Source organism: Nothobranchius furzeri, chromosome 6, assembly GCF_043380555.1.
Source record: "Nothobranchius furzeri strain GRZ-AD chromosome 6, NfurGRZ-RIMD1, whole genome shotgun sequence".
Taxonomy (NCBI): domain Eukaryota; kingdom Metazoa; phylum Chordata; class Actinopteri; order Cyprinodontiformes; family Nothobranchiidae; genus Nothobranchius; species Nothobranchius furzeri.
Window position 1 is genome coordinate 72,110,108 of NC_091746.1, and position 18,581 is coordinate 72,128,688.

At 43.3% G+C, this 18,581-nt stretch overlaps 1 protein-coding gene and 2 long non-coding RNA genes across 3 annotated transcripts in view; 2 read left to right on the forward strand and 1 right to left on the reverse strand.

The window, feature by feature from the left end:
• LOC139070377 (uncharacterized) overlaps positions 1-7,120 on the forward strand; it is a 29,327-nt gene extending 22,207 nt beyond the window's left edge. Inside the window, exon 3 of the long non-coding RNA XR_011520905.1 lies at positions 6,991-7,120. This is a non-coding gene — a long non-coding RNA (uncharacterized lncRNA). The remainder of the gene's footprint in view (positions 1-6,990) is intronic.
• Positions 7,121-7,512: 392 nt separating this feature from the next.
• sh3bp2 (SH3-domain binding protein 2) overlaps positions 7,513-18,581 on the forward strand; it is a 37,293-nt gene continuing 26,224 nt past the window's right edge. Inside the window, exon 1 of the mRNA XM_054744670.2 lies at positions 7,513-7,682. The gene's annotated coding sequence lies outside the window, so the exon portion shown is untranslated. The remainder of the gene's footprint in view (positions 7,683-18,581) is intronic.
• On the reverse strand, positions 15,060-16,090 carry LOC139070375 (uncharacterized). The gene is made up of 3 exons (XR_011520903.1): positions 15,968-16,090; positions 15,369-15,477; positions 15,060-15,292 (listed from the first exon to the last, which is right to left on the reverse strand). It is a non-coding gene; the product is annotated as an uncharacterized lncRNA (long non-coding RNA).

Sequence of the window (18,581 nt, forward strand, 5' to 3'; positions counted from 1 at the left end):
ATTTGTTTACATTTTTCCCCTTTAGTCTTTAAAATACCAATATTTGCCCATAACTTCTTATTTTATGTCTGTTTGATGTCATCATTTTAAAAATATTAGATCAGATGATACTCAGTACTCAAGTAGTCTTCTAATCAGATACTTTTTTACCCTTACTTGAGCAATAAACTCTATATCAGGAAAATATCATTCTCGGTTTGTGTCCTTCCAGTGAGCTTTGCAGATGTGGGAAAATGTCATCAGGCAGTAATCATTGTTAAATTCATAATTATTCTCGGAGAGAGACCAACTCTTATCTGCCCCTGGGAGCCCCGTAATGCATAGCGTCATTTCAACATGGGGGTGTCCGCGACACGGTTTATATGCAGGTAGCGGCGCTGCGGCTGCTTTATATAGCGACTCGTTGCATTCTCCCTCAACCCAAATCCTCGGATCACGCATTTTAGCTAAAACGCTAACGTTAGCTTGCCTTGCGTTGACTGTAGAGTTGTGGGTGATGGTCATGCAGATGTGTCATGAGATTTGAAGCGTTGCTGCCTTTCACAGACACTTTTTCTGCTCGTGCTGCAAACAGGATAGCCGTCTTCTATCAGCTGTCCCTCGGCATTCTTCAAATATCCAAAAGATGCCCGTACTTCCCACTTTGTCTTCTTTGAGGGATAATAAATGTCCTCCTGAGCGCTGCCGTCTCCTCCTTTGACCATTATTTCAGCTTTTGCTTCAAGAAAGTTTTGTTGTAAACAAAGCGTGCGTCTGCCGCCGGCAACTTCAGCCGATGATACGGTGGCTGGTAAGGGTCACCGCGCCTACACCGCAGCCACGGTAAACCCACCAAGATAATATAGTTTTTTAAAAAACAAGACGGTTATTATTATTGTCAACTTTTTTACCAGGGTTTACCGCTACACCGGTTACCGTGACAACCCTACCTGATCGGTTTGCTTTGATCTATTTTGAAAATTCCGATCAAAACCGATAGGGGCGCTATCGGCCGATTACGATCAAATGCCGATCCATCGGTGCATCCCTAATATATATATATATATACATATATATATATATATATATATATATATATATATATATATATATATATATATATATATAATCCTCAGTCTCAGGCTTTTCCACAAGCCCCATGCAGAACTGAATGACGCTTTCATTTCTGGGACAGTTACATCGTACCACTCATATCTGGAGCTAGATTTCAGTTCCTCCCTCTCTAAATACTGGTGAGCATATCGGTTAGTTTCAGTTGTGATGAGGGTCCAGAATTCCTCGTCCAAAAACACTGACAGAAAATCAATGTGTTCTGAATTTGACAGATCCCTGTCTCCACAGTATCCAACTGCCTCATCAAAATGCCTGATCCACTTGGAATACTGTTCCTCTTCTCCCAAACTAACCCAGCCATCATCATTATTATTGTCACTGAGGCTGTGTTGGGCCACCCCCCTGATAGCAGTGATTTGTTTCCCGTGGTTCCTCCCCCTCCTACTGCAGTTCCCGCGGTTTACACCCCCTGGGCTGAATCGATCACCAGCGGGGTTTTCACCAGCCCATCACCGCCACCACATCCCCCCCCACCTCCACCCCCCCCCCACCCCCAGGCACGGACCGGTACGAGCTTGAGGCCCCCCTGCCACCTGTCTTTCCCCGACCACGGACACGGTGACGCGGAACATCGGACAAGGTAAGGGCTGGACGGGCTGCTTGTGTAACCGTGTCGTCAGACTCCCTGTTGCTGCGCGCTGAAGTCACGCTTTCCGTCTCGCTAGACGACCGCAGATCATCCTCGGAAAGGAAATATTCTTCCTCCAAATCCGAATCTGCCAGTAGTACACGAAGAGCTTTGTCAGCACTGAACATTCCTCTTGGCATTGTGCTTTTTCCCTTTTCCACTTGCTCTGACAACCCCCGCGGCTCTGCGACTGGTGGGCGGGGTTCAAGCTCTAAATACTCCATAAATTTGAATAGTAACACACCCACAAATGCTGCTTGGATTGAAATTACAGGTGTCTGCCCCCCCACAGTGTAACACATTAACTGCATTAGGGCTCATTTCTGCTGCTGTGGCTTATTAAATCCAACATTGCTGCTTGTCGCAATTCTGCGACTTTGGCGCTTAAAGAGCAAGTAACGTCTAAATTAACTTTTTTTTGCTGATGAACTGTATAAATGAGTGTCTAATAGTGTTTTAAATGTGTGTATTCATTATTTTAGCATTTTGGTGCATTTTCTTTAAAATTTAAAAATTATGCCTAAATACCACAGTATAGCGCCACCTTCAGCTTAAAACATAGAGTTTGAGTCATTTTGAATACACTTTAGCCAATGGCTAAAGAGAAAGATACTACGTAAACCAGTAGAGTACTACGTAGCAGCTATAGATGGCAGACAGTTGGTGTCGTAAACCACCGCCTCTGTTCAAAGATGGATGCTGACAGTGGACATAAATGGCTTCCTTTACTCCTCTTTCAAACCATCTGTCCTCTCTGTCCAAAATGTGAACGTTGGCATCCTCGAAAGAGTGACCTTTGTCCTTTAGAGGCAAATGAACCGCTGAGTCCTGTCCCGTGGAGGTGGCTCTTCTATGTTGTGCCATGCGCTTGTGAAGTGGCTGTTTGGTTTCTCCGATGTAGAGGTCTGGGCATTCCTCGCTGCACTGTACAGCATACACCACATTGTTCAGTTTGTGTTTAGGAGTTTTGTCTTTCGGGTGAACCAGTTTCTGTCTGAGTGTGTTGCTGGGCCTGAAGTACACTGGTATGTTGTGTTTGGAGAAAACCCTCCTGGGTTTCTCTGATACACCGGCTACATAGGGGATGACAAGGTTGTTGCGTCTGTCTTTCTTTTCCTCCCTCGCTGGTGTCTGGTCTTCTTTTCTGTGCATCTTTGCTGACTTTATAAATGCCCAATTAGGATAGCCGCATGTTTTAAGTGCTACGGACAGCAAATGCTACGGGCTATGCCTGAGCGTGAACGCGCATGAAGCAGCCTGCTCGACCCGAGCAGCTCTCTTTTTCTGTGATTTTACAGAAAAACAGGCAATCACAGTAAAAATGCCAGGGCTCATTCTACAGGACCAGGGCATTGCAGGAGAATGTATGAAGAAGACATTTATTTTTTCTATACATGTTTTGGCCGTCAAACTTCCATAATGTCCCTTTAACGTATGAGTTGTAAAAGTTAATCTTTCATGAGAACATGCAATCCTGCGGTCTTATCAAAAGAAGGCTTTGTTTGGGAACATAGTCTGACATCTTGTTCCCCTGAAATGTCAACAAGGATGGCAGAATCTTCTGGCTTGTTGGGAGATGGAATTTAAAATCCACTTTAGAGGATGGAATGATGACCGGTGGCATGTAGGTCAATATGTAGATGAAAAATGACCCTTTCTGGACGTTACAGCTGCTTTATGTTGCTTAAAGTGTTAAAACCTCTTCAGTGTTGCCCTAAAAGTCTTATTAGCTTGTTTTAATTGCTCAGAAATCTCAGTTTTCATCACTACGTGTGGGTGTGGGTGCGATTCTGTCCCTCTCTGGTTTTCCATTAATGGGGTCACAACAGTGGTTTTGATCAGATGAATCCTTTATCTTATCCCTGAGAGTCAGTTAAACTAACAACAGCTGTAAACTGTCATGAACTCTTCCTCCTCCTGACCTCCTCTGCGGGCCGGTCTGACGGGGCACTCCATTTCCCAGCATTCCCGTCAGCGACGCTCTCGGTGACATCACCACGCGGAAGCTATATAAGGAACTGTCACCGCTGAGCTGTCATTCAGTCATCATCTCATGACAGACGCCAAACCGAACCGATCCAAATCTAACCCAAAACCAATCCAGGAAAGTGATCTTTCCATGCTGTCTAACCTCCACCACGACAGCACCCTACCAAACGGAACCGCAGTACAGCTTCATTATCTCATGTGCGCCGTACTGCCGTCCTTAGAGCAAGCTGCGTGTTCTGTTCGGACCAAACGGCAGCCTCTCCGCGTCTGGGTCACACAGCCACGCTACATTACCTCCGCTACACTCCAGTTCAGCACACCGAACCTGACATAAACGGCTTTGATGGACTTACAGTGGGATGTAAAAGTTGGACAGCCTTGTTAATCTTCAGGATTTTCCTGTATATATCGTTGGTTGTTACGATAAAAATTTTCCGGTAACTATATCTTATAGGAGACACACACAGTGATATTTGAGAAGTGAAATGAAGTTTACAGGATCGGCAAAGTGCGCAATTTTTGCTTAAACAAAATAAGGCAGGTGCATAAATTTGAGCACCGCAAAAAGAAATTAGCTCAATATTTAGCAGATCCTCCTTTTGCAGAAACAGCCTCTAAACGCTTCCTGTGCGTGTCTACTCTCCATATAGCAAGTTCTTTACCTTGGTGATCCTTCTCTGTTGATAAAACTGGACTTAGTCACTTAGATCTGATACGACAGCCAGGGATGTCACATTAGGTTTGAATAAAGGGGCCAGTGGCCCAACAACAACTGCACAGTCCTCAGACGAAGCACAAGGACCAAATACCACAACCTCCGTCTTTTTACTTTAAAAAAAGGAAGTTAGAGAACATCCAGTACATTTTCAAGCCTCACCAAGATGAGAGAGAATTCAGTAACTGATGGCGGCCTAACTTAACAGGGATGTATACCTGGGTATCATTTGCATAGCAATGAAAAAGATCCACTTGTTTCCTGAAAATCAGACCGAGGTGTCCTCTAAATGCCCCTCCCCCCTCTGTCACGTGTTCTCAGCTTGGAGCTGCTAAGCAGGAAGTGAAGCCAGAGATGGTCTAGCTATATAGAGCTCCGGGAGTTGACGTCACTTCTCCCGGCATGCAACAGTTCAAATTGAAACGGCGCCATATTGGCAGGCAGAAGCCGGCAGCTGGACTATTTGTTATTGTCAGAAAACTCAATCAAACGGGAAATATGGTAGATTCCTGTTGTGCCCCAGGACGCAGAACAGACGCGGATGACATAAGGAATGAGCCATCTACAGGATTCCCCAAGATCCGGAACGCCGCAAACGTTGGATCATTGTAATAAAACGCGCTAGTTACTGGGCTAAAATGAAGCTGTGTGACCCCGAGAGTAAAGGTTTTCACTTATGCAGCGACCGCTTCATATCAGGTACTTAAACCAACGTTTCCTCAACTGTGTATGGTATTTATTTTAAATGATTTTATTATGATTCTTAGTGGGCTTCCTAACCTTATTTTGGCGTGACTTTTTCTGTCTTTTTACTCATAGCAACAAGTAAACGTCACGTAAAACATTGCCTCATGATTTCTGCGTGCTGCCGTTTACGTGTTTTATGATCACAGCAATTAACCGGCTAAGCTGTATTTCATTTTTAAGCAATGGTTGATCAATTGTCAGATCACACATAAAAAGCACTTTGGATTGCTATTATCTGTCTCACCGAGACAGATCTCAGACAGATTCTGAGACACTCCTGCCTGACATATTTATTTTATTCACGGAAAATAATCAAACTAGTGATTTCTCTTGGTGTTCAGTTTATACATTCAAACAGCACCGCTCTCTATTTAAACTACTTACATGTAAATCTATGTTATTTGTCCATCCATCCATCCATTTTCATCCGTTTATCCCGAGTCGGGTTACGGGGGCAATAGCGTCGAGAGGCCCAGACTTCCCTCTCCCCAGCCGCCTCCTCCTCCGGGGGAATCCCAAGGGGTTCCCCGACCAGGTCCGGTAAAAAGTCCGCTCCGACAGCTTCTGGCGTTTTTAAAAAGTATCCCAGGGGCACGGTAAGGGTCGGAGATGTTTAGTCTATTTAATTTCTGACCATATAAAACGATTTCTTCGGTTTTAAAGTGTGAATTAAACTCCGACGAAGTAAAATCCAAGCCGATCCCGGTCACGTTCATGTTTACATCCGTGTTTGTTTAGCTTCTTTTACTTGCCAATATGGCGTCTACTAACTGAGAGTCACGTGGGGGCCGGAGCTCTATTGGCTAGTAAACTGAATTATTACATGGTTACGTAGCCTGAGTGGAAGTAGTGGAGGTGATTTCTAGTGCAACAAGCCCAGTCCTTCCAGCTGGATCTCTGATCTAGGTCCCAGTGGTTCTTCTCTAGCTTTAGTGGGGAGTAAGAACCCCTGACGAGCACCGACTTTGATGTCAGAAGCTGAACTGTCACGCTGTGTAGGAGGAGGTAGGACCCAAAACGCAGAAGCCCAGAATGGCTCGAGGCAGGAGTGGTTTTAAGAAAATAAATTTCCTTTTATTAAAGGAGGGAGAACAGAAATCCAAAGGCGCAAAATCAAGCTTAATCTCAAGAAACAAAACAGAAGCTCACTTATGAGCACGAACCTGGAGAAATTTCAAGAGACAAAACAACGCTGACAAACAACAACGGACCGACGAACACTGAGGGACAAGACGGGGCTTTTAAACACGGAGGGAGGTGATCAGGGGAACAGGTGTGAGTGATCTCTGTAGGGAAGGCAGGTGCGTTCAATAAACTAAATGGGGAAAGAACTAAGCAGGAGAGAAGATAAACATTAACCTATAAAACACGGAATAACTAAACCTAAAGACTAAGGGCAAAAATAAACAACTAGAGGGATGAGGAGGACTAATACAAAATCAAGTGGGGATTACCAGGGAGTGACTAGGGGAAACCAGAGGGACATAAGAGGAGAACCTGGAGGAGAACAGGAGGAGGCTGGGGACAGAGGGACACAGAACATGACATGAACTGTATATTTCATTTTTTAATTAATCAGAAAACTAAATGAAAACATAAAAATTCTGGTAAAACTATAATTCTGCAAACTTAAAAATGTAAATAATTTCATTTTGGTGTTAGTTGCTTAGCTAAAGCGTCCATGTCAATAAAAGCATGCGTTTCATTCCTCTCTGGCTTTTCTCTAAGCCGGGCTTAAGCCGGGCTTACACTGTGCGACTTTTTCACTTTTTTTTTTTTTTTTTTTTTTTTTTTGCAGATTTTCCACTCATGCGAGAATCCACAAGATCGGGGCGAGTTTTGTGCTGAGCGTCGTGTAGTGTACAGGGGTTACGAGAGGCGATTAACACCACGTGACCAGCTACCGGTCAGCAATCGTGAGCTCGCACGGACTTCTGGCGTCTCTGATGACAAAGAACCCTGTTGTGGAAAGTGATTTTATGGATTCAGTTATTTTTCACCTGTGTGTAACAGAATCTCATTTTGCTGCAGAAACACGTCCAGGAAGGAATTTAGTCTCGTTTTCCCTCAGCACTCTTTCTTCCGTCCAACTTTCCCTGTAGGCACCAGGCTGCCGTCATGAACTGCAGCCCTGAGGTGACGTGTTGACAACAGAAGGTCTGGCTCAGTCTGCAGCCTGAAGGGGAAGTCAGTCATAAAGTTCTGCATGAAACAAGCAGTGGCTGTAACGTTTAGATGAACGAGTGAATCCTCCCCGTTTGACGCCTGATTACGGCTCACGCTGCTGCTGTTTCTCCACCAGCCTGTTTGAAGAGCAGCCTGCTTCTCTTGTGGTCAGAGGAGGGGCGAGGGGTGGGGTGTTGAGGCACTTCAAGCAGCTGCTCTAGAAACGTCGGGCCAGGAAGTGAACTGGGCTGAAGTGGAGCTGAGCTGGTCTCAAACCACTGATGACAGACAGAGGAGCTTCTCAGCTGACACAGCAATCCATGGGTGAGTTTATGAAATAAATCCCTACTTCTTCTTCATGAAGGTCTTAAACAAACAGGAGGTTATGTTCTAACAGAGAGAGCTGGAGCTAAACTCTGCAGATCTGCAAGTCATTCAGATGGTGGTGTGGCTGGTGAGCCGCTGACCATTCCCCTGGTGCACTTTGTGGTTTGAACCTGAACTCAGAAAGGTATTAAGATAATGTGAGTGTTCATTTATCCGTGGGTTTAAATGATCATAATCTAAAAGACTATTTCATGACCGTAGCTGTGGTTTTTAAGTTTTGTTGAAAAGAATCTGAACATTAAAACATAATAAAGAGTCTAGAGGTGCAGAGAGAGAAGGTCTGTCTAACAGCAAGTTAGCAGCAGGTTAGGGTTAGGGACCAACCTGTCACTTCAGACCCAGGTGACTTAATGATGCTTCTGCATTGTTACGACTCATCTACGGTCCTCATGAACATGGTCCGTTTTCAGCAGATCCTATGCAACCACACTTGAAATTCTATTTACACTCATTTTATTCACTATATATATATATATATTTTTTTTATATATATATATATGTATGTATATATTTATATATATATATATATATATACGTATTTATATATGTATATATAGATATATCTATATATGTTTATATATATATGTATTTATAAATGTATATATACGTATGTATATATTGATGTATGTATATATATATATATATATATAATGTGTATGTATGTGTATACAGTGGGGCAAAAAAGTATTTAGTCAGCCACCGATTGTGCAAGTTCTCCCACTTAAAATGATGACAGAGATCAGTAATTTTCTTCATAGGTACACTTCAACTGTGAGAGACAGAATGTGAAAAAAAATCCATGAATTCACATGGCAGGATTTTTAAAGAATTTATTTGTAAATCAGGGTGGAAAATAAGTATTTGATCAATAACAAAAATTCAACTCAATACTTTGTAACATAACCTTTGTTGGCAATAACAGAGGTCAAACGATTACTATAGGTCTTTACCAGGTTTGCACACACAGTAGCTGGTATTTTGGCCCATTCCTCCATGCAGATCTTCTCGAGAGCAGTGATGTTTTGGGGCTGTCGCCGAGCAACACGGACTTTCAACTCCCTCCACAGATTTTCTATGGGGTTGAGGTCTGGAGACTGGCTAGGCCACTCCAGGACTTTCAAACGCTTCTTACGGAGCCACTTCTTTGTTGCCTGGGCGGTGTGTTTGGGATCATTGTCGTGTTGGAAGACCCAGCCACGTTTCATCTTCAAAGCTCTCACTGATGGAAGGAGGTTTTGGCTCAGAATCCCACGATACATGGCCCCATTCATTCTGTCCTTAACACGGATCAGTCGTCCTGTCCCCTTAGCAGAAAAACAGCCCCAAAGCATGATGTTCCCACCCCCATGCTTCACAGTTGGTATGGTGTTCTTGGGATGCAACTCAGTATTCTTCTTCCTCCAAACACGACGAGTTGAGTTTATACCAAAAAGTTCTACTTTGGTTTTATCTGACCACATGACATTCTCCCAATCCTCTGCTGTATCATCCATGTGCTCTCTGGCAAACTTCAGACGGGCCTGGACATGCACTGGCTTGAGCAGCGGAACACGTCTGGCACTGCAGGATTTGATTCCCTGCCGTTGTAGTGTGTTACTGATGGTGACCTTTGTTATTGTGGTCCCAGCTCTCTGCAGGTCATTCACCAGGTCCCCCCGTGTGGTTCTGGGATTCTTGCTCACCATTCTCATGATCATTTTGACGCCACGGGATGAGATCTTGCGTGGAGCCCCAGATCGAGGGAGATTATCAGTGGTCTTGTATGTCTTCCATCTTCTGATAATTGCTCCCACAGTTGATTTTTTCTCACTAAGCTGCTTGCCTATTGTAGATTCACTCTTCCCAGTCTGGTGCAGGTCTACAATTCTTTTCCTGGTGTCCTTCGAAAGCTCTTTGGTCTTGGCCATAGTGGAGTTTGGAGTCTGACTGTTTGAGGCTGTGGACAGGTGTCTTTTATACAGATAATGAGTTCAAACAGGTGCCATTAATACAGGTAACGAGTGGAGGACAAAAAAGCTTCTTAAAGAAGACGTTACAGGTCTGTGAGAGCCAGAGATTTTCCTTGTTTGAAGTGACCAAATACTTATTTTCCACCCTGATTTACAAATAAATTCTTTAAAAATCCTGCCATGTGAATTCATGTTTTTTTTTCACATTCTGTCTCTCACAGTTGAAGTGCACCTATGATGTAAATTACTGACCTCTGTCATCATTTTAAGTGGGAGAACTCGCACAATCGGTGGCTGACTAAATACCTTTTTGCCCCACTGTATGTATGTATATATATATATATATATATATATATATATATATATATATATATATATATGTATATATATATATATATATATATAATAGTTTAAACTAAGGATAAGAGAGGATAATAATCAGGGTGAGCATAATGCCCACAAAAGCAAACTAAACACTAATGTCACAACGCAGCGGTGAGTGAAGCGGAGGCGAGGATCCATATGCGGGTGAGGAAGGCAGGCAGGCAGACAAACCAGAACGAGTAAAAGTCTCTAATGTAGAACACACGCTGGACAATGAAACAATGAACCAACAGGTGACATAGAACTGAAGGGGTTTAAATACATGAGGGCTGGGATTTTGGGTGATTGGAAAACGAGAGGCAGGTGGGAGCAATTAACAGAGACACATGACAGAACAGAATGGGGAGACAAGACAGGGTGTGACAAAAGGGCGGATCCCAGACGCCCACAGGAACACAGACCACTGGACTGGAGGAGGAGACGTCGGCCTCTGGACTGGAGGGGGAGACGTCGGCCTCTGGACTGGAGGGGGAGACGTCGACCTGGACGGGACGTCGACTTCTGGAGTGGATGAGGCATCGACTTCTGGAGTGGAGGAGGCGTCGACTTCTGGAGTGGAGGAGGCGTCGACCTCTGGAGTGGAGGAGGCGTCGACCTCTGGAGTGGAGGAGGCATCGACCTCTGGAGTGGAGGAGGCATCGACCTCTGGAGTGGAGGAGGCATCGACCTCTGGAGTGGAGGAGGCGTCGACCTCTGGAGTGGAGGAAGCGAATGTGGCCAGAGGAGGGAGTAGGTGGCCAGAAGGGGGCAAAGGTGGCCAGAGGAGGGAGTAGGTGGCCAGAAGAGGGCAAAGGTGGCCAGAGGGGACAAAGGTGGCCAGAGGAGGGAGTAGGTGGCCAGAAGGGGGCAAAGGTAGCCAGAGGGGGGAAAAGGTGGCCAGAGGAGGGAGTAGGTGGCCAGAAGGGGGAAAAGGTGGCCAGAGGAGGGAGTAGGTGGCCAGAAGGGGGCAAAGGTGGCCAGAGGAGGGAGTAGGTGGCCAGAAGGGGGCAAAGGTGGCCAGAGGGGGGAAAAGTTGGCCAGAGGAGGGAGTAGGTGGCCAGAAGGGGGCATAGGTAGCCAGAGGGGGGCAAAGGTGGCCAGAGGAGGGAGTAGGTGGCCAGAGGGGGGCAAAGGTGGCCAGAGGAGGGAGTAGATGGCCAGAAGGGGGCAAAGGTGGCCAGAGGAGGGAGTAGGTGGCCAGAGGGCGGCAAAGGTGGCCAGAGGAGGGAGTAGGTGGCCAGAGGTGGCTCGGGCATCTGGTCAGGATGCCTCCTGGACGCCTCCCTGGGGAGGTTTTCTGGGCACGTCCAACTGGGAGGAGACCTAGAGGAAGACCCAGGATACTCTGGAGGGACTATGTGTCTCGGCTGACCAGGAAACACCTTGGGATTCCCCCAGAAGAGCTGGCCCAAGTGGCTGGGGAGAGGGAAGTCTGGGTCTCTCTGCTTAGGCTGCTGTCCCCGTGACCCGACTTTGGATAAAAATGAATGGATGTACGTATTTGTTTTTCTGACAGACTACCCTTTTGTCCATTATAATAAGCACAATAATTATGGGATTAGATTTGTGCCAATAGGATCAAGAAAAACACTTTGGAGAGCAAACAAATTTTAAGACACTGAGAGAAAAAACCTTGGTTTCAAAAGAAAAACTTACGATCTGAATCAGATTCTTAAAATGATCAAGAAAATCACTGTGACGGTCAAACAAAAATTAAGAAATTGACAGAACAAAAATATTGACTAAAGGAAAAAAGCATGTTTCAAAAGTAAAACTTACTATCTGAATAAACTTCTTAAAATGAGTAACAAAGTATGTTTCCTTTTTCTGTTTGCCTCTATGTGTTTTTGTTATCAATTTCCTTAGTTTTGTTCTCTCTGCTCAGAGCTTTGCTCTCACTTCCAGATTTGCACTTACACTGTCTGGCTTTCTCCTTTGCAATCCCTGAGTTTTTGGTTGCAATTCTGACACAACCCTTTCGGGTGGGCGGGACTTCTGAGAAGTCCTCTCCCATAGGACAGTGGTTTCTCTTGAGTGACAGTTCAGTGACCTGGAAGTGATGTAGCCTCCAAGACATTTTTTTCCCACCTGGTCAACAACATGAATTTTGAGCCCCAAACAGGTTATTTCTGCTGTCTGTGGTGTCTACTGAGGATCTAAAGTGAGTATTGATAATATATTTTATCTTTTCTTAGTTCATCTGTAAGTTAAGCCACTTTTTAAGTTGGTTTTAACCAGATGCTAGCTCACTAGCTAGCTGCTAAGCAAGCCATTGTGCTAGCCTCAGGACAATGGACTATTGTTCCAGAGAGACGTATTAAAAACTCATCTTAACATATTCATTACTGGGTTCATGGAATTAATTATTGCAGTTTATGTTAATAAGTTTGCTAATTTTTCAGGAACCTGTGGAACATTAGAGACTTTGCAGCTACTGGAGCTAACCTGTGTACTGCTAACTTGCTACAGAGGAAGCAGCAGAAAGCTGAGCTAACAGGCTGTTTTGCAGGTAAATACTCTTTTAGTGGAACTGCAGGATTTTTATCGTATAACTCAGACAGAATCTACATGAGCTATTGTGGGAAGACATTTAAACTACATTTACATACAGATACATGTATTTTTTTATTCCATGTTACTTGGACGGGCTAAACAAGTTCATAGTTCTGCCTGCTCCTTTTTCAGTGAAACGAATGGATTTTATGATGTAACTCTGACTGAATAATTATCTAAGTGAGTATGTTTGATAATACATTTCTTTCCAATATACAGATCTGACATTTGTTTGTCAGAACAAGACAAATCAGATTCAATGTGCTTTCTGTCACGTGCTCTGTATTCTCCATGAAAAGAATGTTATCCAGGACAGATAATCAATAATGAGTTAAATACATGCTTTTAATTAATTTTTACATAAAATCTATATTTTTGTCTAAAAGCTATTATTTATGTATTTATTCTTTCTTTTCAGATTGAAAACTGCTGCATTGCATTACAATGGAAGTGCTACACAGCCACATGCATCAACTGCAGCTGGTGAGCTAAGACACACCATAGTGTACACAAAGTGCACTGCAGACAAGGGATGTAAGAAAATATCAATATGACAATATATCGCGATGTATTTTCCCAGTAATATTGTATCGATATTCTCGAACTCTGTCTCTAAAATATCGATATGGCAATATATCGTGATATTTTTTCCTGAGATATTACATCCATTTTCAAAAGCAGTGTATCTAATTTTTGGAAGAATTTACATGCAAACATTTGTGTATTTTCTTTGTTTTTGGTGCATTTTAAATGTGGCCCGCTAGTTGGCAGCAGTGTGCACTGGGTTTTGTTTCCACCATTGAAATTTAAATCTCGCTATTATGGTTCAGAAACTCATGTTATATATGTTAAGTATCAGTTTGGACTGTTTATTGAATATTCCAACAATAAATTCTGTCAAAAATACACATCCCTACTGCAGACCAATCCCACCTCATGTAGTTCATATGCTGTATAATAAACCCACAGTGATGGTTATGGATAAATATCTGTACTAATGGTAATCTTTTTCCATTGTTTCCAGTTGACAAGCATATGGACCTATTGTTCGAGTCCGTGGTGGTGGATGCTCTACCATATCAGGAGTCTGACTAAGTACCTGTGCCTGAACCTCTCTGTGTCTAGTTCAAAAGACCTGAAAGACCTGCTGTAAGCAGGCACAGGATAAGATTTTAAAAGAACCTGTAAGGTGAGCAACACAATATAAATCTTTATTATTATTGTACGCTGTACAGCTAGAATAAACTTGCATGCTCAGAAGCCACGTATGATTACATCGCCTACAGGTTGCCTGATGCTGAACTTCGGGCAGCTGCGTGCTCAGTGGAACAACTGCCTGTGGGAGGAGTCGTTGTGTTGCTGTTAGGAGTTTGGGTCGGAGTCCTGGGTTTGTGTTCCCTTTAATCTCTTCATTAGCCTTGCTAGTCACCATTGCAGAGCACCATGTATAGGCTTACCTGAAAACTCTTCTCATGGGGCAGGCACATCCTCACACACCTGTAACCCCATCCTTGAATAAAAGCTGGTAGCTGGTCACTCATCAGTGTTTTAACCTATATCTAGCCCATGACTCTGCCGTTTTTCAAACTTACGTTCTCATGTTCTATGCAGATCTATGGGAATTCTTTCCTTGAAGCTCCTGATCACACAACCATACTGGCAGTCGGCTTACCCACTACCTTCTGCTCACCCGCTTGCTACTCATGCTGTCATTCTCCCAGACTTCTGGTTGTTTCTCCACCATTCTGCTGTCTCCCGTCTGCGCTACAATTTCAGACCGTAAGTACCTAAACTTTTCCTTTTGTAAGTCATTCTTTAGTCATTACTAACACTCAATTTTACCTCAGGGCCTTCTGATCTTTAAACACTAAAACCTGTGGCTCCATCTCTGTGGCGTTTCTCAGACTCTGTAAGCTACCTGCACAGTCTAAGAAAACCCTGACCTGTTGCCTCTTACTAAACTCTGCTCTTCCTCGCAGAAGCTCCTGGTTCCTGATCTCCAGCAGTTACCTCTTCAGTCATCCGTCAAACATTTTAATAAACTGTTTTTAGCTCATTTGTCTCCTGAGTTTCTCTGCATGAAGGTCAGGTTGTTGCAAAAATCATGACATCAGCAATTACTTTGCACCACTCTGTTAAACAGCTGATATTAATTTCAAGTTTATCTTTAAAAATACATTGAATGTCAAAGTGAATGAAAGGCATCCATTCAGCTTTCGGTGTCTAATGCAGGATTTTACGGACAGGCACCAAAACAGGAAATTTATAAATTGAGATTTATTTACTAAATCAGGTAAACCGTAATAAAACACTAATGTTTAAAGTCCGGAGGAGGGAGGAAGGCTTTATAGCAGGGGTATTCAATTCTAGTCCTGGATGGCTGGTATCCAGCACGTTTTAGTTGTTTCCCTGCTCCAACACACTTGAATCAGTGGTTGAATTACCTGTGCAGCAGCTCTGCAGAAGCCTGTTAATTATCTGCTGACTGAAATCAGGTGTATTGAAACAGAGTTAAAACTAAAACGTGCTGGATACCGGCCCTCCAGGCCCAGAAGTAAATACTCCTGCTTTATAGGCACAGAGAACTCCCATCAGGATCCTGGAGACGGCACAAGGAGATGACGACATGAGTGTGCCCTCCCAGATCACACCAACACCACCTGACCACATGGAGGCATGTGTCTGTAAGAAAGAAAAACTGGTGATGTAAGAGATTAAACAAAAACTACGAACAAAATCAATTTTACAGTTGTTTAACCTGCTGAGCATCGTCTCCCCAAAGAGCTGCACAAAGGTGCAACTGGCTCAGAACCAGGGTGCTCCGTTGTGCAGGTAGTCACCTCCTCCTGCTGACACCCGAGGATTACCTACAACAAAGGGAAAACTGATATCAATAAGGAAATAATTAAATCAGAGCTAAAAGTTTAATTTTAGTGTGACGTTTGAGATTGTGGGAAATAAATGTGGACATTATGATTTTCTATTGTGGGGTCAGTACCTTGGGCGTTTCTCTGTAGCAACATTTTGTCTGGCTGACAATGAAGTAAAAAAGTCACCAGTTGAGGCAGAGTTAGACTACATTACTCCAGCTAAGCTAAATGTAGCTAAAATAGACACTAGTCACCAGACTATGGTTACTATAGATTTACTAGAGAGTTACATCATATAATCCATTCGTTTCACTGAAAAAGGAGCAGGCAGAACTATGAACTTGTTTAGCCCGTCCAAGTAACATGGAATAAAAAATACATGTATCTGTATGTAAATGTAGTTTAAATGTCTTCCCACAATAGGTCATGTAGATTCTGTCTGAGTTATACCATAAAAATCCTGCAGTTCCACTAAAAGAGTATTTACCTGCTAAACAGCCTGTTAGCTCAGCTTTCTGCTGCTTCCTCTGTAGCAAGTTAAGCCGGGCGTACACTGTGCGACTTTTTCACTTTTTTGAGCCGATTTTCCAGTCGTGCGAGAAGCCACGACATCGGGGCGAGTTTTGCGCCGAGCGGTCGTGTAGTGTGCAGGGGGTTACGAGAGGCGATTAACACCACGTGACCAGCCGCCGATCAGCAGTCGTGAGGTCGCAGGGACTTCTGGTGTGTTTAATATTTCGCTCGTCCCTCGTGAGGGTATCGCAGTGTTGAAGCGGCGCTGCGAGCAGCTACGATCCAAAAAGCATCAGAACCGCTCACGGCGCATGCGCGCGCAATCCTGCATCAACGCCGGCCGGTCGCTCGCTATTTCCCTAATAACACACGCTGTTCGTTTTTGTTTCTACACGTTTTTTTTACTCAAAGATTGTCAAGAAAGCGTGTTTGTCGTGTTCATGACAAATTAAACTGATCACAAAACACAGATTCACTTTCTTTATTTCGTTTTCCTCATCCAACCCCCATAAATCCCTGTGTGTCCTCCTGCAGCACTCCCGAAGGACAACAGGCAAGACAAAAAAGTCTGACGTGTTGAGTAAAAACTGCTATTTTTAGCACAGTTTTAGGGCCGACGTGTTGCTACCAGACGTACAGTGTGAGCAGTCAGGTCGCATGCGAGAACTGGGTCGTGCAGTGTGAGCACACGACTCGTGAGATCTGCTCTGCGAGGAAGTCGTACAGTTTGAGCTGAAGCTGAACGCTGCAAGTGAAAAAGTCGCACAGTGTACGCCCGGCTTTAGCAGTACACAGGTTAGCTCCAGTAGCTGCAAAGTCTCTGATGTTCCTCAGGTTCCTGAAAAATTAGCAAACTTATTAACATAAACTGCAATAATTAATTCCATGAAACCAGTAATGAATATGTTAAGATGAGTTTTTAATACGTCTCTCTGGAACAATAGTCCATTGTCCTGAGGCTAGCACAATGGCTTGCTTAGCAGCTAGCTAGTGAGCTAGCATCTGGTTAAAACCAACTTAAAAAGTGGCTTAACTTACAGATGAACTAAGAAAAGATAAAATATATTATCAATACTCACTTTAGATCCTCAGTAGACACCACAGACAGCAGAAATAACTTGTTTGGGGCTCAAAATTCATGTTGTTGACCAGGTGGGAAAAAAATGTCTTGGAGGCTACATCACTTCCAGGTCACTGAACTGTCACTCAAGAGAAACCACTGTCCTATGGGAGAGGACTTCTCAGAAGTCCCGCCCACCCAAAAGGGTTGTGTCAGAATTGCAACCAAAAACTCAGGGATTGCAAAGGAGAAAGCCAGACAGTGTAAGTGCAAATCTGGTAGTGAGAGCAAAGCTCTGAGCAGCGAGAACAAAACTAAGGAAATTGATAACAAAAACACATAGAGGCAAACAGAAAAAGGAAACATACTTTGTTACTCATTTTAAGAAGTTGATTCAGATAGTAAGTTTTACTTTTGAAATATGTTTTTTTCCTTTAGTCAATATTTTTGTTCTGTCAATTTCTTAATTTTTGTTTGACCGTCACAGTGTTTTTCTTGATCATTTTAAGAATCTGATTCAGATCGTAAGTTTTTCTTTTGAAACCAATGTTTTTTCTCTCAATGTCTTCAAATTTGTTTGCTCTCCAAAGTGTTTTTCTTGATCCTATTGGCACAAATCTAATCCCATAAATAATACATTAGTATCAGTGGTTTATAAAACTTTAGTCTGTTTATTATTGAGATGGTTAGGGTTGGGGTTGTTTTTCGTATAGTTATAATAACAGGCTTTTCTAATCTGAGCGTCTCCCCGTCTGTTTTCCATCAGCGACTAATGCAGGAGATAGTTGTAGGAGACTATTCTCATGTTCAGTCTGCATGTTGAGCTCAGAGTGGCCGACCATATTTCTAAATAACCAGTAAAAAAGATCAGTTTCTCTGTGAACTTGATCTTTAGCTTTTTATGTATGTTTTACTGAGGGCTCTGGGTGTGTTTTCACATGAAACATGTATCAGTATACTGATAAATATACTTCATCTGTTATTTTTTTAATACCTGCAGACTCAGCTTTAGTCAAACCTTCTCTATGAGTTAAAACATCTTTGATTTCATGGTACAAGGCAGCTTTCATGGTACAAGGCAGCTCTGCGCACTCACACAGGAAGTGTTTTATTAGCTCATTTATGCCGTTTTCTAATGTTTGAATTAGCATCAGGTTTGCGTCGGAGTCAGGCCGTCATTTAGAGCTCCCTCTTGGTCTTTACGGACCCGTTTGTGGTGAGAGTGATGAAAAGATTATGTTTGAGCTGCAGCTTTATGTGGAGCCTTGAAAGCATCCATAAAATGTCTTTCTGTTTTTTACTTTGTGTTTTTTTAAATGTGCAAAAAAACTGAAGTCGACCCGAGGGTTGGGTTCTGTTTGTCAGTCCTCAGAAACACTCTGGTGGAGTTTCGTACTGACAACCATCGATGTGACTGGCTCATCTTTAGTGTAACTTTTGTTTATTGATTCTTGCTGATCGTGTAAATATCCAGTTTCAGATGTAGGGAATTAAACTTTAAGGGGCCATATCATGGAAAATCCATGTT